This window comes from Pristis pectinata, chromosome 11 (assembly GCF_009764475.1).
Source record: "Pristis pectinata isolate sPriPec2 chromosome 11, sPriPec2.1.pri, whole genome shotgun sequence".
Taxonomy (NCBI): Eukaryota; Metazoa; Chordata; class Chondrichthyes; order Rhinopristiformes; family Pristidae; genus Pristis; species Pristis pectinata.
Window position 1 is genome coordinate 63,944,399 of NC_067415.1, and position 23,655 is coordinate 63,968,053.

The window sequence follows — 23,655 nt, forward strand, 5'->3', positions numbered from 1 at the left end:
CCTTCTTCACCACAGAGTCAACCTGTGCAGCTGCTTTGAGCATCCTATGGACTCGGATCCCAAGATCCCTCTGATCTTCTGCACTGCCAATAGTATAACCATTAATACTATATTCTGCCATCATATTTGACCTACCAAAATGAACCACTTCATACATCTGGGTTGAACTGCATCTGCCACTTCTCAGCCCAGTTTTGCATTCTATCTATGTCCCGCTGTAACCTCTGACAGCCCTCCACACTATCCACAACACCCCCAACCTTTGTGTCATCTGCAAACATACTAACCCACTCCTCCACTTCCTCATCCAGGTCATTTATAAAAATCACAAAGAGTAGGGGTCCCAGAACAGATCCCTGAGGTACACCACTGGTCACTGACCTCCATGCAGAACATGACTCATCAACAACCACTCTTTGCCTTCTGTGAGCAAGCCAGTCTGGATCCACAAAGCAATGTCCCCTTGGATCCCATGCCTCCTTACTTTCTCAATAAGCCTTGCATGGGGTACCTTATCAAATGCCTTGCTGAAATCCATATACACTACATCTACTGCTCTCCCTTCATCAATGTGTTTAGTCACATCCTCAAAAAATTCAGTCAGGCTCGTAAGGCCCTTGACAAAGCCATGCTGACTATTCCTAATATTATACCTCTCCAAATGTTCATAAATCCTGCTTCTCAGGATCCTCTCCATCAACTTACCAACCACTGAAGTAAGATTCACTGGTCTATAATTTCCTGGGCTATCTCTACTCTCTTTCTTGAATAAGGGAACAACATCCGCAACCCTCCAATCCTCCGGAACCTCTTCCATCCCCATTGATGATGCAAAGATCATCGCCAGAGGCTCAGCAATCTCCTCCCTTGCCTCCCACAGTAGCCTGGGGTACATCTCATCCAGTCCCGGCGACTTATCCAACTTGATGCTTTCCAAAAGCTCCAGCACATCTTCTTTCTTAATATCTACATGCTCAAGCTTTTCATTCTGCTGCAAGTCATCACTACAATCACCAAGATCCTTTTCCATAGTGAATATTGAAGTAAAGAATTAAGTACCTCTGCCATTTCCTCCGGATCCATACACTTTCCCACTGTTGCACTTGATGGGTCCTATCCTTTCACGCCTCATCCTCTTGCTCTTCACATACCTGTAAATGCCTTGGGGTTTTCCTTAATCCTGCCCACCAAGGCCTTCTCATGGCCCTTTCTGGCTCTCCTAATTTCCTTCTTAAGCTCCTTCCTATTAGCCTTATACTCTTCCAGATCTCTAACGTTACCTAGCCCTCTGAACCTTTTGTAAGTTTTTCTTTTCTTCTTGACTAGGTTTATTACAGCCTTTGTAAACGACGGTTCTTGTACCCTACCATAACTTCCCTGTCTCATTGGAACATACCTACGCAGAACTCCACACAAATATCCCCTGAACATTTGCCACATTTCTTCCATACTTTTCCCTGAGAACATCTGTCCCAATTTAAGCTTCCAATTTCCTGCCTGAGAGACTCATAATTCCCCTTACTCCAATTAAATGCTTTTCTAACTTGTCTGTTCTTGTCTCTCTCCAGTGCTATTGTAAAGGAGATAGAATTATGATCACTATCTCAAAAATGCTCTCCCACTGAGAGATCTAACACCTGACCAGTTTCATTTCCCAATACTAGATCAAGTACAGTCTCTCCCCTTGTAGGTTTATCTACATATTGTGTCAAGAAACTTTCCTGAACACACCTAACAAACTCCACCCCATCTAAACCCCTTGCTCTAGGGAGATGCCAATCGATATTTGGAAAATTAAAATCTCCCATCACGACAACTCTGTTATTATCATGCCTTTCCAGGATCTGTTTCCCTATCTGCTCCTCGATATCCCTATTACTATTGGGCGGCCTATAAAAAACACCCAGTAAAGTTATTAACCCCTTCTTGTTCCTAACCTTCACCCACAGAGACTCCGTAGACAGTCCCTCCATGACGTTCACTTTTCTGCAGCCGTGACACTATCTCTGATCAACAGTGCCACGCCCCCACCTCTTTTGCCTCCCTCCCTGTCCTTTCTGAAACATCCAAGTTGAAGTAACCATTCCTGTCCCTGAGCCATCCAAGTCTCTGTAATGGCCACCACATCGTAGCTCCAAGTACTGATCCACACTCTAAGCTCATCCGCTTTGTTCACAATACTCCTTGCATTAAAATAGACACATCTCAAATTGTCGGTCTGAGCGCGTCCCTTCTCTAACATCTGCCTAACCTCCCTCTCGCACTGTCTACAAGCTTTCTCTATTTGAGAGCCAACCGCCTCTTCCCCAGTCTCTTCAGTTTGGTTCCCACCCCCCAACAATTCTAGTTTAAATTCTCCCCAGTAGCCTTAGCAAATCTCCCCGCCAGGATACTGGTCCCCCGGGATTCAAGTGCAACCCGTCCTTTTTGTACAGGTCACACCTGTTCCAAAAGAGGTCCCAATGATCCAGAAATCTGGATCCCTGCCCCCTGCACCAATCCCTCAGCCACGCATTTATCCTCCACCTCATTCTATTTCTATACTCACTGTTGCGTGGCAAAGGTAGTAATCCCAAGATTACTACCTTTGTGGTCCTGTTCTTCAGCCTTCTGCCTACCACCCTAAACTCACTTTTCAGGACCTCATCCCTCTTTCTACCTATGTCGTTTGTACCAACATGTACCGCGACTTTTGGTTGCTTTCCCTCCCGCTCAAGAATGCTGTGGACCCGATCAGAGACATCCCGGACCCTGGCACCTGGGAGGAAACATACCATCCAGGATTCTCGCTCATGCCCACATAACCTCCTGTCTGTTCCCCTGACTATCAAGTCCCCTATCACTACTGCCTTCCTCTTCTCCTCCCTTCCCTTCTGAGCAGCAGGACCAGTCCCAGTGCCAGAGACCTGGCTACTGCTGCTTGATCCCTGTAGGTCATCCCCCTCAACAGCATCCAAAGCTGAATACCTGTTTTTGAGGGGAATAGCCTCCAGGGTCCTCTGCACTGTCTGCCTGTTCCCTTTCTCTCTCTCTCTCTCCTGACAGTCACCCATCTATCTGCCTCCTGGACCCTGGAAGTACCTGCTCTAAGGGGGATGACTGTCTCCCGATGCACAGCATCTACATAACTCTCTCCCTCCCTGATGCTTCGCAGTGTCTGAAGCTGCAACTACATTTCATCAATTCTGAGCTGAAGTTCCTCCAGCCTCAAGCACTTACTGTGGATGTGGTCACCGTGCTCCATAGCAGGGTCCACTAGCTCCCACATCATGCAGCTGCAGCACATCGCCTTGCCCTCCATCTGAACTATTTTTTTCCTACCTAGCTGTAATCTACTTAAAAGTTATAACAATAACACTAAACCTTAATATGACTCATTTTAACAGAGATATATCTATAAGTTCAACAATCCAGTGCTTGTATGCCATGATGGAAAATAATCGGCCATCAGCAATAAAAAAGGCAATAGGTTCAGAGTCACTACCATAGAGAAGGCCAATCAGCCCATTTATTTTATGCCAACTCTCTGCAGAGCAATCCACATTTCCATTCCTCTCTTCGATGTTCTAGTCCTGCATTTCTTTCCCTCTTGTGAATATTCAATTTCCTTTTGAAATTATTTCCCCTCCTGCAGTGTGCAGGCAGTGAACCCCAGATGTATAGAAAAGTCCTCTCTCACACCCCCTTGTATCTCCTGCCCAAAATCTCAAAAATATGTTCTGTGCGATCAGATGATGGGAACAACTATACTTTGTCTACCTCAGCTCAAGCTGTCATAATCAGGTACAGGCCTATCAAATTTCCTCTCAACCTCCTTTACTCCAAGGAGGACAATACCAGCTTTATATAAGGTCCATATAACTTCTCTGATTTTCTTCTCAGTACCTAATTTATTAACACACAAAACGCTGGAGGAGTCAAAACACTGGTCCAGATGAAGGGTCTCAACCCGAAACATCAACTGTCCATTTCCTGACCCGCTGAGTCCCTCCAGCGTTTTGTGTGTTGCTCCAGCTAACAGCATCTGCAGTCTTGTGTCACCTAATTTATTAAGCCTAAGACCTCATGTGCTTTGCTACCTGTTCTCCCACTACGTCCAGCCAACTGAACCAAGCAACAAATGCACTCTAATTATAGCCAGTCTATCAGACACATGCTGCCTGTATCTCTAATTTAACCAATTTTTTTCAGCACTCCCTTACTAGGTGATGTAGCCTTAATGTGCACCATTAAGCATACATTACCTACTTTGTCCCCAGTTATGTCCCACCATTCTTTCTGTTGTCAGCTTACTACTTACATGTCAGAAGTCAACTATATTAACTGCCATCCTATTCTTACTTCCCTCTGCATTTCCACTCTCAACGAATGATAGTCTGTTTCCTGACTGAAGTATTCCTGACACCGATCATGCACCCTCTTCCATTTTCAGGTTATCATTTTCTCTATCTTCCTCATCATTCAGGGAATCCTAGCTTTGGAGACACAAGAGACTGCAGATGCTGGAATCTGGAGCAACAAACACTGCTGGAGGAACTCTGCAGGTTGAACAGCATCCATAGGAGGAAAGGAATTTGTTGACGTTTCAGATTGAAATCCTGCATCAGGACCTGGTCAGTTTTGGATCCCCAATCTTTCCCCCTTGTGGTAATGTACCTGTCTTTAAACATCACCTCTTTAAACATCTCCTATTGCTCGATTATAGTTTTTTCAGAAACCTTTAGTTCCATTTTACCCAGATTCTCACCCCTCTTCTCATTGAGATGTTTTATTATAGATTTTTTCTTACTGTTCTTCATTACTAAGCTGATGATACGATGATCACTTTTACCCTGGTATCCACTTCATACCTCAGCACCAGATCCAATGATGTCTCCTTCTTTGTTGGGTCGAGAACACCTGATCACAGAAATTCTCTGCTCTATACAACCTCCCCATCTCCTCCACCCCGCAACTTCACTGCAACTTAACGCTAACTTGCTTTTCTCTCTTTCCCAGTTCTTTCCCACAAAAGTAGGATTAAGAAAAGTCTTAAGGCCACATATACTAGAAACAAGAGCGTAGCGAGGGTAGGTCCACTCATGGAGAGAGGAGGGAATTTATCCCTGAAGCCAGAGGAAGTGGGCATGGTACTAAATGAGTATTTCACATTGGTATTCATCAAGGAGAAGGAATTGATGATAGTGAGATCAGGGAGGGATATAAGATACCTTTATTAGTCACAAGCACATCAAAACACACAGTGAAATGCATCTTTTGCATAGAGTGTTCTGAGGGCAGCCTGTAAGTGTCACCACGCTTCCAGTGCCAACCTAGCATGCCCTCAACTTCCTAACCCATACATCTTCGGAATGTGGGAGGAAACCAGAGCACTCAGAGGAAATCCATGCAGACAAGGGGAGAACGTACAAACTCCTTACAGACAGCAGCGGGAACTGAACCCAGGTCGCTGGCACGGTAATTATGCTGCATATGTTGATATTCTAGGACATGTTAATAATAAGGAAGACGAGGTCTTGAGGGTGTTTTGAAGAACATGAACGTGGATAAGTCCCCAAGGCCTGATGGGATCTATCCCAGGATACTGAGGGAGGCACGGCAGGAAATTGCTGGGGCCTTGGTTGAGATCTTTGTATCCTCTTCAGCCACAGGCAAGGTCCCAAAGGACTAGAGAATAGCCAATGTTGTTCCTTTGTTTAGGAAGGGTAATCAGGACAATCCAGGAAATTATAGGCTGGTGAAAATCAATTGGAGAAGATTCTTAGGGATAGGATTTACTTGCATTTGATTGGGCGCACCTCTCCTCTTGCAACTCTTTCTCCTGTTCGCATATCCATAGAAACCTTTCTGTTTCCTTTTACATTTGTTGCCAATCCTTTAAAATGCTCCCTCTTTGCTTCTCTTACTTCTGTTTTCACTTGTTCTCTAAACTTTCTGTAAGCAGTCTGGCTTACACTCAAGTTAACAACTTGGCACTTGCCTTATGCTCGATTCTCCTGCTCAAATGACAAAGGCCTCACAACTTATGATAGCTATACCTGTTGTAAAGCTGGGGGCAGGTTAGAAGTGCATCCAACCCATTTGGTTAGCACCTTTGTGCTTTGCTTCTAGGTTTATTAGTGAGTCCAGCAGAAGAACATAAGGTCTGATGAGCTAGGATCTAACCTCCAGCTCTTTAGTAACTCTGCAATGTGATGCACAAGTGCAGAAGTCAGCAATGAACTGATCCATTATGTGTAATGAACGACAGTTAGGCAGCAATTCCTCATGGACACACTTAGCTGAAGATCAGGACAATCCAGCCCAATATTCCAAAACATGCCTATTATTGGTCACACAGCAAGTGAACTAACCAACAACCTGTTTAAACTTACCATTGCTTCTTTTGTATTCTTTAAAGCTGTTGGTCTGCCCAGGCTTAGAATCAGTCCACTATCAAAATGGTTGGGAGACCAAACCTGAAATGGTTAATCTCCTTGGGGCAAAATGGAAATAAATCAAATTGTTATTTCTGTAATTGTCCTATAAAAGATACAGTATATTTATATTCAATAAGTAGTTTACTTTAATTGGTCATATTCTCAGTATAATTATAATCATTAGCACTGTCATCTAAGCAACAATAACCTGTCAAATAAAAATGAATGACTTTTTTTAAATTCAGTCTGATCAATACCAGTGTTCACTCTTACTGCCAATGCTTTAAATATTCTCTTTTTAAAAACTTTTTAGGATGTTTTACAGAGTGGCATAGCTAGTAGAGCCACTGTTTCACAGCGGCAGAGCCCAGGTTCAATCTGGGTGCTGTCTGTGAAGAGTTTACATGTTTTAAGACCATAAGACCGTAAGACATAAGAGCAGTATTAAGCCATTCAGCCCATCGAGTCTGCTCCAACATTCAATCATGGCTGATTTATTTTTCTCTCTCAACTCCATTCTCCTGCCTTCTGCCCATAACCTTTGAGGCCCTTACTAATCAAGAACCTATCAACCTCCACTTTAAATATCCCCAATGACTTGGGCTCCACAGCTGTCTGTGGCAATGTATTGTGCAGATTCACGACCCACTGGCTAAAGAAATTCCTCTTCATCTCAAAGGGATGGCCTTTTATCCTGAGGCTGTGCTCTCTGGTCCTAGACTCTCCCACTACTGGAAACATCCTCTCTACATCCACTCTATCCAGGCCTTTCAATATTCGGTAGGTTTCAGTGAGATCCCCCCCCATCCTTCTAAACTCCAGCAAGTACAGGCCCAGGGCCATCAAATGCTCTGCATACATTAACCCTTTCACCCCCAGGATCATTCTCGTAATCCTCCTCTGGACCCTCTCCAATGCTAGCATATCCTTCTTTAGAGATGGGGCCCAAAACTGCTCCCAATACTCCAAATGTGTTCTGACAATGCCTTATAAAGCCTAGGCATTACATCCTTGCTTTTATATTCTAATCCTCTCAAAATGAATGCCAACATTGCGTTTGCCTTCCTTACTACGGACTCAACCTGCAAGTTAACCTTCAGGAAATCCTGCACTAAGACTACCAAGTCCCTTTGCACCTCTGATTTCTGAATTCTCTCCTGGTTTAGAAAATAGTCTACGCCTTTATTCCCTCTACCAAAGTGCATGACCATATACTTCCCTACACTGTATTCCATCTGCCACTTCTTTGCCCATTCTCCCAACCTGTCCAAGTCCTTCTGCAGACTCCCTGCTTCCTCAACACTACCTGCCCCTCCACTTATCTTTGTATCATCCACAAACCTGGCCACAAAGCCATCAATTCCATCATCCAGATCATCGCCATACAACGTGAAAAGTAGCGAACCCAACACCGACCCCTGCGGAACACCACTAGTCAGCGGCAACCAACCAGAAAAGGTCCCCTTTATTCCCACTCTTCGCCTTCTACCATTCAGCCAATCTTCTATCCATGCTAGTACCTTTCCTTTAATACCATGGGCTCCTATCTTGTTTAGCAGCCTCATGTGCGGCACCTTGTCAAATACCGCCTGAAAATCCAAGTAAACAACATCCACCGACTCTCCTTTGTCTATCCTGCCTGTTACTTCCTCAAAGATAGGCCTACAAGAGGAGAGTCTGTGCTTGATTTGGTATTGGGACATGAACCTGGTCAGGTGTCATATCTCTCAGTGGGTGAACATTTTGGTGATAGTGATCATAATTCTATCTCCTTTACATTAGCACTGGAGAGAGATAGGAACAAACAGACTAGAAAGGTGTTTACTTGGAGTAAAGGGAATTATGAGGCTCTCAGGCAGGAATTTGGAAGCTTAAATTGGGAACAGATGTTCTCAGGGAAAAGTAAGGAAGAAATGTGGCAAATATTCTGGGGATATTTGTGTGGGGTTCTGCATGGGCATGTTCCAATGAGACAGGAGAGTCACGAGAGGATACAGGAACCGTGGTGTACAAAGGCTATAATAAATCTAGTCAAAAGGAAAAGAAAAGCTTACAAAAAGTATAGAGAGCTAGGTAATGTTAGAGATCTGGAAGAGTATAAGGCTAATAGGAAGGAGCTTAAGAAGCAGATTAGGAGAGCCAGAAGGGGGCATGAGAAGGCCTTGGCGGGCAGGATTAAGGAAAGCCCCAAGGCATTCTACAAGTATGTGAAGAGCAAGAGGATAAGATGCAAAAGAATAGGGCCTATCAAGTGCAGCAGTGGGAAAGTGTGTATGGATCCGGAAGAAATGTCGGAGGTATTTAATGAATACTTTATGTCAGTATTCACTACGGGAAAGATCTGGGGGATTGCAGTGGGGACTTGCAGCGGGCTGAAAAGCTTGAGCATGTAGATATTAGGAAAGAGGAGGCGCTGAAACTTTTGGAAAGCATCAAGTCGGATAAGTCACCAGGACCGGATGAGATGTACCCCAGGCTGCTGTGGGAGGCGAGGGAAGAGATTGCGGAGCCTCTGACAATGATCTTTGCATCGTCGATGGAGACGGGAGAGAGGTTCTGGAAGGTTGGAGGGTTGCGGATGTTGTTCCCTTATTCAAGAAAGGGAGTAGGGATAGCCCAGGGAATTATAGACCAGTGAGTCTTACCTCAGTGGTTGGAAAGCTAATGGAGATAATCCTGACAGGCAGGATTTATGAACATTTGGAGAGGTAAAATATGATTAGGAAAAGTCAGCATGGCTTTGTCAAAAGGCAGGTCCTGCCTTTCGAGCCTGATTGAATCTTTTGAGGATGTGACTAAACACATCGATGAAGGGAGAGCAGTAGATGTAGTGTATATGGATTTCAGCAAGGTAACCCATGCAAGGCTTATTGAGAAAGTAAGGAGGCATGGGATCCAAGGGGACATTGCAGTGTGGATCCAGAACTGGATGGCCCACAGAAGGCAGAAAGCGGTTGTTGAAGGGTCGTATTCTGAGTGGAGGTCAGTGACCAGTGGTGTACCTCAGGGATCTGTTCTGGGACCCCTACTCTTTGTGATTTTTAAAAACGACCTAGATGAGGAAGTGGAGGGGTGGGTTAGTAAGTTTGCGGATGACACAAAGGTTGGGGGTGTTGTGGATAGTTTGGAGGGCTGTCAGAGGTTACAGAGGGACATAGATAGGGTGCTAAATTGGGCTGAGAAGTGGCAGATGCAGTTCAACCCAGATAAGTGTGAAGTGGTTCATTTTGGTAGGTCAAATATGATGGCAGAATATAGTATTAATGATAGGACTCTTGGCAGTGTGGAGGATCAGAGGGATCTTGGGGTCCGAGTCCATAGGACGCTCAAAGCGGCTGCGCAGGTTGATTCTGTGGTTAAGAAGGCATACAGTGTATTGTCCTTCATCAATCGGGGAATTGAATTTAGGAGCCAAGAGGTATTGTTGCAGCTATATAGGACCCTGGTCAGACCCCACTTGGAGTACTGTGCTCAGTTCTGGTCACCTCACTACAGGAAGGATGTGGAAGCCATAGAAAGGGTGCAGAGGAGATTTACAAGGATGCTGCCTGGAATGCGGAGCATGCCTTATGAAAGCAGGTTGAGGGAACTCGGCCTTTTCTCCTTGGAGCAACAGAGGATGAGGGGGGACCTGATAGAGGTATATAAGATGATGAGAGGTATTGATCGGGTAGACAGTCAGAGGCTTTTCCCGAGGGCTGAAATGGTGGCCACAAGAGGTCATAGGTTTAAGGTGCTGGGGAGTAGGTATAGAGGAGATGTCAGGGGTAAGTTTTTTTTACTCAGAGAGTGGTGAGTGTGTGGAATGGGCTGCCGGCAACAGTGGTGGAGGCGGATACGATAGGGTCTTTTAAGAGACTATTGGATAGGTACATGGAGCTGAGAAAAGTAGAGGGCTATGGGTAAGCCTAGTAATATCTAGTGTCAGGACATGTTCGGCACAGCTTTGTGAGCTGAAGGGCCTGAATTGTGCTGTAGTTTTTCTATGTTTCTATGTTTCTAAAGAATTCTGACAGATTTGTCAGACAAGATTTCCCCTGAAGGAAACCATGCTGACTTCAGCCTATTTCATCATGTGCTTCTAAGTACCTCGAACCTCATCCTTAATAATGGACTCTAAAATCTTAATAACCACTGAAGTCAGGCCAACTGGCCTATAGTTTCCTGTATTTTTCCTCGCTCCCTTCTTAAAGAGTGGAGTGACATTGCGATTTGCCAGTCCGCTAGAACCATTCCTGACTCTAGTGATTCTTGAAAGATCACTACTAATGCCTCCACAATCTCTTCAGCTACCTCTTTCAGAATCCTGGGGTGTAGTCCATCCGATCCAGGTGACTTATCTACCTTCAGATCTTTCAGTTTCCCAAGCACCTTCTCCTTAATAATAGCGACTACACTCACTTCTGCCCCCGACGCTCTCAAATTTCTGACATGTTGCTGGTGTCTTCCACAGTGAAGACTGACTCAAAATACTTATTCAGTTCATCTGCCATTTCTTTGTTCCCCATTACTACTTCTCCAGTGTCATTTTCCAGTTGTCTGATGTCCACTCTTGTCTCTCTTATATTCTTTAGAAATCTGAAAAAACTTTTGGTGTCCTCTTTTATATTATTAGCTTGCTTACCTTCATATTTCATCATTTCTCCCCTTATTGCTTTTTAGTTGCCTTCTGTTGCTTTTTAAAAGCTTCCCAATCCTCTTTTCCCTGTGACCGCTGGATTTCTCTGGGTACTCTGGTTTCTAAATCCAGGGTTAAAAATTATGCTACATCAAGACACTATTATAGAACAGAATGCTAACCAAATGTTTGAAGGTGAAAGTTTATTGAATTTGTGACATTGGAATAAGATTAATGGTATAGCCTAATATTATTACCATTATTTTCAAAGAAAAGTAAAAGAGATGCATCTCCCTCAAGCAGATGAGCTGTGATGAACAAACCTTCATCATCCTCCCTTAACTTGCAGCACCACCAATTATGTCACGCAGTGTCTTGGATTCCAGCCTGTCACAGACAGCTCCTTTGTTCTCCCCACTATTATACCTTCTGTGCAAGACATTTCTGATTTCCAAGCGCTCCGGATTCTGATGAAGGGTCTTGGACCTGAAATGTTAACTCTGTTTCTCTTTCCACAGATGCTGCCTGACCTGCTGAATATTTTTCCAGCATTTTCTGGATCTACTATTGCTATGTTATTTTTGTTTGCAATTAATTGAAGGGAAGTCACTACCTTACAGTCATAACAAAATAGGAACGGTGATATCGATTTTTACTTCACACTGGATAGAAAATACAACTTTCAGGAAACCAATACAGAAATACTGTAATCACTTCCTTAGATTCAGCGTAGGATAAGAGTTTGCAATTATTGGTATTGGAAGTCCAGCATTTCCCCAGGCAATATTGGACATCTGCATTACCACTTCATACAAATGAGTAAGTCTTTTTTTCTCCTTTTGACATTAAGTATTACGGTTGGTTTTATGAGACAGGACATTGTAGTATTCTATTCTCTGCTAAAGAAGTAAAGGAAGCCAGTGCTGTGAATAGAAAATTATTTTGCATTACGCAGCTAAGGAGTTGGCTGGAAGTTCTGTTTTCTGCCACTGCAACTCAGTGTCAGTCCATGCTGTGACTGACACTTCTAATGGAGCAGAAGCATGCCTTGGCCTGCTGCCCACAATTGCTGTTCATAGTACAGCATCCCAATCTGTGAGCTCTGATGAAGGGCCTTCAAGCAGAAATATTAACTCCATTTCTCTTTCCATTGTTGCTGAGTATTCCCAGCATTTTGGTTTTTATTTCAGATTTCCAGCATCTGTAGTTTTTGGATCTTGATTCCCATACTTACATGGTTTAGATGTGGAGGACCTACTCATGGTGCATCCCAAGCACCAGTGGCATGGCCTAAACAGTGACACGGCCTTAAACAGCATGATGGAGGAACCATCCCACCTCCCCAAACTTCACTTACAGCTTCAATTAGTGGTAAAGAGCCCCCAACCTCAGCTTTATTTCCTGTCAAATTTGTGACATTGTTAAATGTTTTTGAATGACTCTGACGTTCAGTAACATTTGAACAACATTGACATGACGTATAAAAACATTAAAAATGATTAAAATATCTGAGAAAAAAATAAGAAAGATTAAAGAAAGCTGAAATCAGAAAGAATGTTTCCTTCACTCTAGTCTTACAAATCAATGAGGTTGCAGATCCTGCAGCAGGCAAATCTGGCACAAGGTTCAAAAGCTGATTCGCCAGCACAAGTGCAGGGAAATTTCAACAAGATTGATCTCTGCCACTGGACTTCATGGGAAGTACAGCGATAGACAGTAGTGAAACATGTACCCATTCCCACTATTGTTCAGAAAGTTCAGGATTCTTGCATTTAGATATGCATGTGCGGAAGTTGACGACACAAAGGCATTTACTAACATAACCTAGGCCAATATTCTTACTTGCAACTACAAATAGCAAAATCATACGACAACTCAAAATACAAAGTTCTATTTTCTTAACTTCACGTAAGTGTAAGCTTTAAATTGCAGAATAATTTGTTAGAGAAACATGTAGTCAACATTTTGAGGACTTTTAATTAGGTTGAAATAAAAACTAGGAAATGAATCAACAATAAAAAGTGCTTCACCAACATAGAGAAATTGGCGCTGATCTGAAATGAGCACTTATTTTAGCTGTGGGGTAGTACAGATGTTTTGAGGCTGGAGGTGGTTAAAGTGAGCAGCAAGGCCACAGAAGATTTTGAAAAGGAAGTTAAGAATTTCAAAATTGAACTTTTCCTGGAATGAGGGGCAATATCGTTCAGCAAGCAATGGGTTAATGAACCTTAAACATGAGTTTATCTAGAATAATAGCACCCATCTCCCTTGTCTGTGAGGGAAAACAGGCATTAGAATCCTCAATGAACTCATTTTTAAAGAAGGTGGAATACTGGCGATGAGAGCATTGGCACAGTTGGGTCCAGAGATAAACAGTGGCATGATTAAGGATCTCGAAGTAAGCAGAGGAAGGAATGAAGACAAACTGCACTATATAAGGGGAAGTGGTCTAAATAATGGAGTGGGTATATGGTGAAAAAATCTTCCTTTAGTTAAATACGATACCAAAGTTGTGTTTGGTCTCAGTGGCTAGAGAGGGAGTCAATTGCTCAGAAATTGAGGTTTTGATAGGGGATGTAGACAATGGCTTCCAACTCACTAATGTGCAGTTTGAGGAACTTTTTGCACATCTATTACTGAACGTGGACAAGTAGTTGAGATGTAGAGGATTTGGGAGGTTAGTTCAAGTAGTGGGCATTATTATTTGCATGCTCATGGAGCCCAACATGTGTTCAGATGATAAATTCATGGTGCCATATGAGAAACAGGATTCTTGGAAAACCTCAGAGGTAACAGTGCCTAAGCAGGAAGAGAAGCCTTAGCAGGTTATTTTCTTATTATAGCTGGAAGAAGGGCCCAGTGGGATAATGTGATAGTATTGGAGGAGGGCGAGGGTAGGTAGCCACATTGAAAGTAGCAGGGCATTAAATAAATTGGTTAAGAAGGTATATGGAGACTCTGTGCAGTTCACTTTTAGTCACTGATTTGTGGGCTGTGGCTTGGGTTAAATTCAGACTTAATTACTGACATAAAGCTGGATGATGTTGATTTCATGGAATTGCACAAGCAAATGGAAGTGGAATACAGAAGGAATATTAATTCAAAAAACTGAATACATTTTAAGGAAAGGCATAATACAGGAAATTTGGAGAGAAAATAAGTTCAAAGCAAATGGTGGTGCTTGAGATGCTAGTGAGCTCTGGGATGAGGGATGATAGTTAAGCAGTCGTGAAGAGGGTCTGTCTGTGGAGAGGGAGATGTGTTAGAGTCAGACAAGACATTTGTATTTGAAGAAACTTTGCCTTAAAGGAGTTTTGTATCATTCTCCCCTTTTGCTGCCATATCTTTAAAATCTGGAACCACGTTCCCTCTCTTTATCACACTTCCTTCAACAAAAACAGATTTATCGTCTATTATGGTTCAGTATTGTATACTTAACACCATGTTCAATTATGTTATGCTGTTTAAAATACACTGCAACAACATCAGGATGTTTATTTAATAACAATGTTATACAGTCTCAGTTAAAAAAAAATCGAGCAATCAGTTTCAAATAGACTTATTTTCCAAAGCAAAACCTGTAGACCTGAAAATTGTGATTCATTTTACTGTACCCATTATGTTCACTGCAAAGAGTATTTCAGTGAGTGGTAGAGCCTTGCTTGTTTTCTCAAACTGCCTTATAGCAGTTAAAAATTACTTAACCTGAATTACACAAAGTAAAAAAAAACTCAGTTGCCAACATCTATTGCATTTTTTCAGTGATTTATATTCTGTTTCTGACTTGAAGTCTACACTGGTTGTTTTCAAACCTTAGTTTTCCTCTGAGTAACAGCATGAGTCAATTGTATATGGGAGCAGTTTCAGCTGTGCACATCTCAGCTACTCATCTCCTGGATTGTGTCAACCAGTGGCTTTTTCTTATCCCAACTGACAGCTATGACAGATACAGGCAGAGGCTATATGATCCTTACAAGAACCAATTACACCAATAACGCTGAAGAATAATTCAGAATATGGCTTACTGTCACTCAGACTGCAGGGGCTTGTCAAAATAATAATCAGATGATTAGATAGGAACTACAATGTCAATGATCAATATGGCAACAAGAAATTGGTCTGTCCATAGCTTGATTTATTCAGTAATGACTAGTTTTTTTTAAAAAGCTAATTTCACCATTGCCTCAACCCATTTCCATTATTTTCAGTTACGACAAACGACAGCACCATATTCGCACATAGCAATTCTGCTGTTTCTAGAATCACTGAATGATCACGCGTAATTTGTTAAGGAAAAGATATAATGAGAGTGAAATTCCTTGTGGTTCTGCTGTAACTTCGGTGGGAGACTGGTGGAATCTCCAGCACACTTGATCAGAATATGGGGAGAATAAAATTGGGATTCGTGTAAATGGGTGACTTGTTGTCAGCATGGACTCGGTAGGCCAAAGACCTGTTTCCAAGCTGTATCTCTCTATGCTCTATGACAACGTTGTCAAGTCTCCATCATTTCTCATTTGCTGTTGCCTTCTAAGAGGTAGAACTAGTGTTGACAAGGCAAATGCCATCATGAGGATGATCCACTAGTGTCGACATTTATCTCTTCAAAATTTTCTTTCTTTGCTTGAATCATGATATATTGGCAGAGAGTTGGGGGGGGGGAATAAAAAGACTTGCTGGCTTTCAGAAAGGTGGAAGACCTCTGCCATCTCTCCCCATTCTGCCCCACCACCCAGCAGGCAATTTGAGTTAGGCAGTGAATAAGAGGATTTTATTAATATTGTGCACTGGTATTCAGTGTAATTATTGCAGTTTTATGAAAATTAAAATTAAGCCAATGAGATGACTAATATAAATTAATAACTTCAAGGAACAGCACCTCATATTTTGATGGTTATTGACTTGAAACATAAATTCTGTTTTCCTCTCCTTAGATCCTGCCTGACTTGCTGATTATCCATAGCATTTTTTCTCTTTTATCTCATCTTTCAACTGGGCATATCACAAATTTCAGAGAATCAGCATACCAGCCTTATATCTCATACTTCTAGCATTCACAATTCTTTAGTTTCTTTTAGTTTTATTTGTTTCTTCCTATTTACATCTCTCTCAATACACAACTTTTGTTATTCACCAGCCTTTACCACTCAATTTCATCAAGACTTCTCTGATAGACAAGAAATGGTATATACTCCAAAATTAGTATGTAGTAATACAGAATACATACAATATCAATAAAGCAGAATTTGGCAAATAATGCAATTTTAGCTCTTCTATACATATGATAACATCATTGGACCTGAACCAAAGCAGAGCTTTGCTAGTGTCTAACTTATATAAAAAAAGGTGAAGTGACTGAGTTTCCTTGAAGGTTCTTCTAATTGATTACAGTAACTTCAGCAGAAGTTCTGCAGAAGTCTCACGAACAAAATTCCTTCAAAACTTCTACACAAACAGAAGTGAAGGATTCCCCAATGAATTTCCTGGTGAATATGTTCATAAAATTAAAAGAAAAAGATCTGGGGTGCAGGATGCTGGCCAAGAATTAGCTCAGAGCTACTTCTATGCCACCATGACCTCACTGGAAGTGCCATGAAAATATTGATTAAGACGTGGTGGCAGAGGAATTTCTCAGCCAAGGAAATTAAAGTAAAAAAATTACACTGACAGAATGAAGTAGTCTTTTGTCATTGCATTTCACTTGCTTTTGGTTTAGAAAGTAAAAAGTTATGCATGTGTGGCCCAATGGACTAAATGATCTAGTTCCTTGTCATAGCAAATCTATGATTCCATGAAAAATTCCATGCAATTCTGTAAAATTTTATTGTGAAATTCGAACAAGTAATGAGGACGAAGGACAGTTGTGTGTGAAAATGCCTTTCAGTTTCTGCAAAGAATTACATTTTATCTTTGGAAATCTGGAAACTGTTTTGACTGATTATTTCTCACAGTTCTGATAAAATTCATTCTCCCATGAGGGAGAAGGGTAAGAAAATTAAAGCCAGAGCTCCATAGATGTCCAAAGAGTTAGACAGTAAAATACAGCAGGAAAAAAAAAGAGCATATGACAAATGAGAACTAGGCTGATTACATAAAGTTCAGAGGACAATGAAAAAAGAATAAGCGACGCAAAGAGAGATCATAAGACTGGCAGCAAACATAAAAAGGAAATGCAAAAATATTCAAAAGGCATGCAAACAGGAAAATAATTGTTATAGGAGACGTGGGGCCATTCAGAGACCAATAAAGAAATATACTCATGGAAAGAGAGTGCATGACTGAGGTGCTAAATGAGTACTTTACATCAGTCTTAACAGATAAAGAAGATCTTGCTGGAGCCTCAGCAAAGGAAGATTACTTGATATTGTGGGTAAGCTAAAAATGTAATAAAAAGGAAGCACTAGAAAGAATTGCTGAAATTCAAGTGGACATATCACCTGGTCCAGATAAGATGCATCCTGAGGAACTAAGGGAAGTAGGGAGAACATTGTAAAGGTCTTGACCATGATCATCCAAACAAACTTAGGTTCAAGGGTGGTGTATGAGGGCTGGAAAATTGCAAATGTTACACCTGTGTCTAAAAATGTGGGTCAGGGTAAACTATTAATTACAGACCAGTTGATTCAATCTTGGTGAAGCAACATGTTCTAAAAACAATAATCAGGGACAAGATTAGCAGTCATTTGGACACATAGGGATTGATCAGAGAAAGTCAGCATGGATATGTCAAAGGCAAGCATAACATTCAGTTCAAAACCTCATCTTAACACCTGCAATTATGGTTTATCAATAAATGACAGCAAAGATCCTTAAAGCTGTGTTGAGCTCTTTCATACAAATTATAAAACACATGTTTTTATTATCTAAAGATACAGAGAGGTAAATCAATATTATAAAGGGTTCCATATGTCACGCAATGTTTTTACTTCTGTTTGGTATGCTGAGCTTTGTTGCTTCCAGATCTTCTGTGCGTTCAATATGTGGAGAAACTAAGAGAAAACCTGAAGATCGGAGTTAACTGTGCATCTGTTTTAGAGCTAGTTTGGTGTTCAAGGGATGTATTTTCAATTTGCTGAAATGAAAGAGCACATCATTTAACTAAAACAACATCAATAAACTCGATGAAACTCATAAAATAACTGCGGGTGTTGGAAATCTGAAATAAAAACAGAAAATGTTGGAAAGAGATCAGGCAGCAATATTGGAAAGAGAAACAGAGAAAGAGAAGCATTTTCAAAGACCAGAACATCTTCTGCTTTTAACACATAAACTATAACCTATTAACCAAATCCATTAGCACCTGTTTTTCTTGTGCAAATCTTACATAGAAATAACTTAACCTGAGTTAGGTCACACTAACAATCATTTCAGGGTTAAAAAAACATAAGATCCTGGAGGAACACAGTGGGTCAGGCAGCATCTGTGGAGGCAAGGAATTGTCAACTTTTTGGTTCTAGACTCTTCATATGCTGAAATCTTGCCCATTGGAAAATTACTTTAGGCTCTAGAGAGACTGCACATGCTAGAACTCTGGAGCAACACACGCAAATTGTCAGAGGAGCTCAGCAGGTCAGGCAGCATCCATGGAGGGAAATAAACAGTCGACGTTTTGGGCCAAGATCCTTCATCAGGACTGGAAAGGAAGAGGGCAGAAACCAGAATCAAAGGGTAGGGGGAGGAGCATGAGCTGGCAGGTGAAAGGTGAGTCCGAGTAGGTAGGTAGGTGGGGGGTGGGAGGTAAAAGGGAATAATGTGAGAAGCCGATCACCCATCAGGTCCCTGCAAAGTGTCACACCTGCGCCTACACCTCCTCCCTCACCACCATTCAGGGCCCTAGACTGTCCTTCCAGGTGAGGCAGCGCTTCACCTGTAAATCTGAGGGTGTCATTTATTGCATCTGCTGCTCCCGGTGCAGCCTCCTCTACAATGGTGAGACCCAATGCAGATTGGGGGACTGCTTCGTCAAGCACTTTTGCTCCATCTGCTGCAACAGCCAAGTGGCCAGCCATTTTAATTCCACTTCCCATTCCCACACTGACATGTCCATGGCCTCCTCGTCTACCTCATTGAGAACAGATGCAGGCTGGAGGAGCAACACCTCATATTCTGCCTTGGTAGTCTCCAACCTGATGGCATCAACATCGATTTCTCTAACTTCTGGGAACCCCTCCCTTCTGTTTTCCTTACCCTCCCCCACCTTTGTTTTCCCTTATTCTTGTGGCCCCATCCCTTCTCTTTCCTCTCCCCCACCCTCACGACCTGCCCAACTCCTTCCCTTTATTCCTTGGTCTACTGGTCTCTCCTATCATATTCCTTCTTCTTCAGCCCTCTGCCTCTTCCACCTATCACCTCCCAGCTTCTCAGTTCATTCCCTTTCACCCCCTCCCCCACCTGCCTACCTTCCTCCTCTCACCTGGACTCACCTTTCACCCGCCAGCTCGTGCTTCTACCCACCCCCCCCTCCACCTTCATATTCTGGCTTCTGCCCTCTCCCTTTCCAGTCCTGATGAAGGGTCTCAGCCCAAAACACCAACTGTTCATTTCCCTCCACAGATACTGCCTGACCTGCTGAGTTGCTTCAGCATTTTATGTGCATTATATTAGGCTCTACTGTGCACAATTCACCTAAGCAAGGATGCCAGCTTTCTGGTTGTAGTTGTACACCTATTTTTTTCTCTTTTATTAACATAAACTGGTGTTTTTGGGTGCAACCTATGGCATTTACTATTCAGGCACAGAAACTAGAAGTACATCAGATATGGATCACCAAGTAAATGTCAATTAAAGTGTCTTGTTCACATTATTTGGCAGCCTCAAGTTTCAGTGCTCTACATAATTGAAACCTGTGATGCTTTTCCATCATTGTTTGTACCTCTTCTATACAGTGCACATCAGAGCTCTATCTCTGCATTGTTCATCCTCTTGACCTTTATAGTACCAAGGAGGTATTTATGTCATAGGACTCAATAAGGTAAGTTCCCATTTGTGGACCGGTACCCATGCACACAAATCACTGTATCATCCCTCCATGGCAGCATTTTATTCAACTGGTCTGTGGCTGCCATGGGAAGACTTCTTTTAAGGGCATAAGCCCTTCTCACTGATAAATACAGCAAAGGCAAAGCAGTTGCAAATTTTTCAAGAATCTTTTCATAGGGATGGCTAAGGTCCTGTTTGGCACAAGATTCTGGGCACAAGCCACCATAGTGCCGTTTTAATATATTCTTTGGCCAATTTCATGTGAGTGGTCAATAGCATAATAAGAAACCCATGTTTCACACACCACAAAATAATTTCTAGGAATGGTTTCATTCAGTGAACTTCCAAAGCAATTTTGCCCTCATGCTTATATTAAAAATATTCTGCTATAAATTAATGCTGCAGTTATTTTTCTGGGTTAAGAACAATCTGAAATGTCACACTTCTGAAACACTGAAAGGATGAAATTCTCAGGGCAACTTCAAGGAATTTTAGAACTATGCAAATATTTTCAAAATGCAGTCACTGCTCTTGAGTAGGCAAACATGATAGTCAAACTGTACAATAGGACCTACGGACATCTTTATTCTAACACAGAAAGTGGTTGTCAGCAGCATTTATTCCCAATTCCTAAGAAGTCCTCAAGAAGGCTGTGCCTTCTAAAGTTGCCACAGTCCTCTTGGTTTAAGTACTCCTGCAATGATAAAGTTCAAGAATATTGACCCCATTTTTGACCTGAATTTCCAAATCAGAATACTCTGCAACTTGGAGGGAATCTTGTGGCTGTGAGCAATCATTTGCAGCTGTTGATCTTGACCATCTAGAAATTGTAGGATTGGGAGGTCTGTTGAAGGAGTCTTGGTAAGTAACCACAGCACATTTTGTGAATGCTACTTGTGGAGTTGCAACTGGAGAGAGTGAATACTTGGGATACCAATCATATAGACTGTTTTGTCCTGAATATTGTTACATTTCTAAAGTGCCATTGCAGCTGCACTTGTCCGGTTACGAGAACAATATTCCTTCACACTCCTGAATTTAGAATTTTGATGGTGCAAAGACTTTGGGAAATCTAAAGGTGAGTCAGTCACCAGATTACTCAATCTCCAATTTGCCTCTTATACCTGCAGTTATGTGGCTGGTCCAGTTAATTTTCTGGTGAGTTCCAGTATGATGATGGTGGGAGATTCAGTGATAATAATGCTTTTAAATATCAAAATGTTGGAGACAGTTATAGCCTTGTTTCTGTGTGATGTGAATGTTAAGTGCCACTTATCCTTGCCAAAATGTTGCATGCATACATAGGCTGCTTCATTTTGAGGTGTGGTGAACAAAACTGAATATATTGGTGAATATCATCACTCATAATCTTATGACAGAGGGAAAGCAATTGAAGATGTTTGGGTCTTGGATACTTCTGCAGCAATGAACTGAGACTGAGATGAATCATCTCCAACAACAGCCGTCTTCCTGTGCGTGAAGTCCAGATGAAGTCCAGATGCAGGGTCTCATCTGGACATCAACCCATGTAGTCACGGGGAGAATGTGCAAACTCCCCACAGACAGCATTGGAAATCAGGACTGAACCCAGGCCAGTGGAGCTATGAGAGAACAGCTCTGCTAACTATGCCAATGTGAAGCCCAAAAGATATGGAATGCTTCACATATCTGTGTGTCATCCTTGCACAGAGGCCATGCTAATCTTTTTGTCATTCTTACTTTCTTATTAGCTTGGGAAGAACACTAAGGTAAAAATTTGGAGGTTTCCTTTTCCATGCCTGTCTTGATACTATGAGGCCTGGAGACAAGGTTTAATATTTGCAAGATTACTAACTCTATGCACTGTGCCACAACCTCTGATGAATCGGTGAAGTTCTTCAGGATATTCTATTTTCCAGACATATTGCCTTTCAGGTAAGTCCCGACTGGCCTGGAAATTCTCCTGATCCCCAAACTAAACTTCAGCAGCACCACCAAGATATTGCCAAAGTTGCAGAAGGAGATTGGGGAATCTCTTCTCCAAATATTAGTGACCAAGATAGGTATTTCCAATGACATGGTCACCACTGATGATATTTCTTTTTTTGAATTCCTGATAATGTAACTGAATTTTAACCAGGCCTTTGGATTACAGGCCCTATTATATGACTGCCATGCTACTGCTCCTTCATTTCAATTTTTAGTGATATTGTTAAGGGGAGAGGTGTTGGCCAAAATACCAGGGGAAATCTGCTCTTTTGCAAATAATGAACTGTTATCTTCCACACCAACCACAGAAGGGATTCAGGACTTTGATTCAACATCAAGAGGTAAAATTTCCATAGGTATTCTCTGATCTCCAACTGTAACTTTAACAAATACCTCAGAGAAATGGTGTAAGAGAGGATGGTGTTGATGTTAAGCAGGGCATTGGGAATATCTCCATGAAAATCATCAGCATTCATCTGAAAGGCAGTACCTCTGAAAACACAGCACTCCTTTAAGAATTCTTTTGTTAGCCAGTGTGACAAGAAACAGACGAAATCTGTTCAGATGGCCATATCCATCCTAACTAATTATACTTTGAAATGACTTCAGTGGATATCCACTCAATGGAAGACAAAAAAAAAATCGCAAGGGAAGTTCAAAACAGACAGCAAATCTGATGCTGTCAGAATTTTGCAGGATAAGGTTTATCCAGCAAAGGATAAATCTTATTTATCCTGCGAAAAAAAGCCTGACAGGACATATTAAATGTCTCAGTGGGTATAAAGGTGAATGAAACCACAGGGCCTGATGAGATGTATTCCAGGCTGCTATGGGAGGCAAGGGAGGAGGTTACTGGGGCCCTGACAGATATTATTAAACCTTTGCTGGAAGGTGAGGTACCAGAAGACTGGGGAACTACAAATGTGAGACCTTTATTTAAGAAGGCCAGGGGAATAAGCTAGGAAATTACAAGCCCATGAGTCTCATGTCAGCGGTAGGGAAATTATTGGAAGATATTCCAAGAGACCGGATTAATCTATACCTGGAAAGGCAGAGATTAATCAAAGATAGTCAGCATGACTTTGTCAAGGGGAAAGTCTGTCGGACCAATTTGGTAAAAAAATATATATTTATGGGGGCACTGCTGTTGATGTAGCCCACAGAGACTTTAATAAGGCCTTTGACAGACTCCTTTGTGGGAAACTGGTCCAAAAGGTAAGAGCCCATTGGCAAAGTGGATCTAAAATTGATTTGGTGATAGGATGCAGAGGTTGGACATACACATAACGGTAGGACATACACAATGAATGGTAGGGGCATCGAGAGCATTTAGGAATAGAGGGATCTTGAGTATACAAGACCAAGGATTCCTGAAGGTGGAGCAGAAGTAGATAAGCTGGTGAAGAAGACATTTAAGATCCTTGCCTTCCTTAGTCAAGGTACAGAGTATAATCGGGTACAACATTATAAAACATTGGTTAGGACACAGTTGCAATATTGTGTGCAATTCTGGTTGCCACGCTATAGGAAGGACATGATAACACTGGAGAAGATACAGAGTAGATTCACCACAATGTTGCTTGGGATAGAGGATTGCAATTATGAAGAAAGACTGGAATGGTTGGGGGGGGGGGGTGGTTGGAGCAGTTGTTTTCCATGGAGTGAAGGAGG

The 23,655-nt window shown here is 42.0% G+C and overlaps 1 protein-coding gene and 1 pseudogene across 1 annotated transcript in view; both read right to left on the reverse strand.

Annotated features, from left to right (window-relative positions):
* Positions 1-23,655, reverse strand: part of LOC127575957 (glypican-6-like) — a 785,436-nt gene that overhangs the window by 378,833 nt on the left and 382,948 nt on the right.
* Positions 21,661-21,760, reverse strand: LOC127576319 (uncharacterized; annotated as a pseudogene).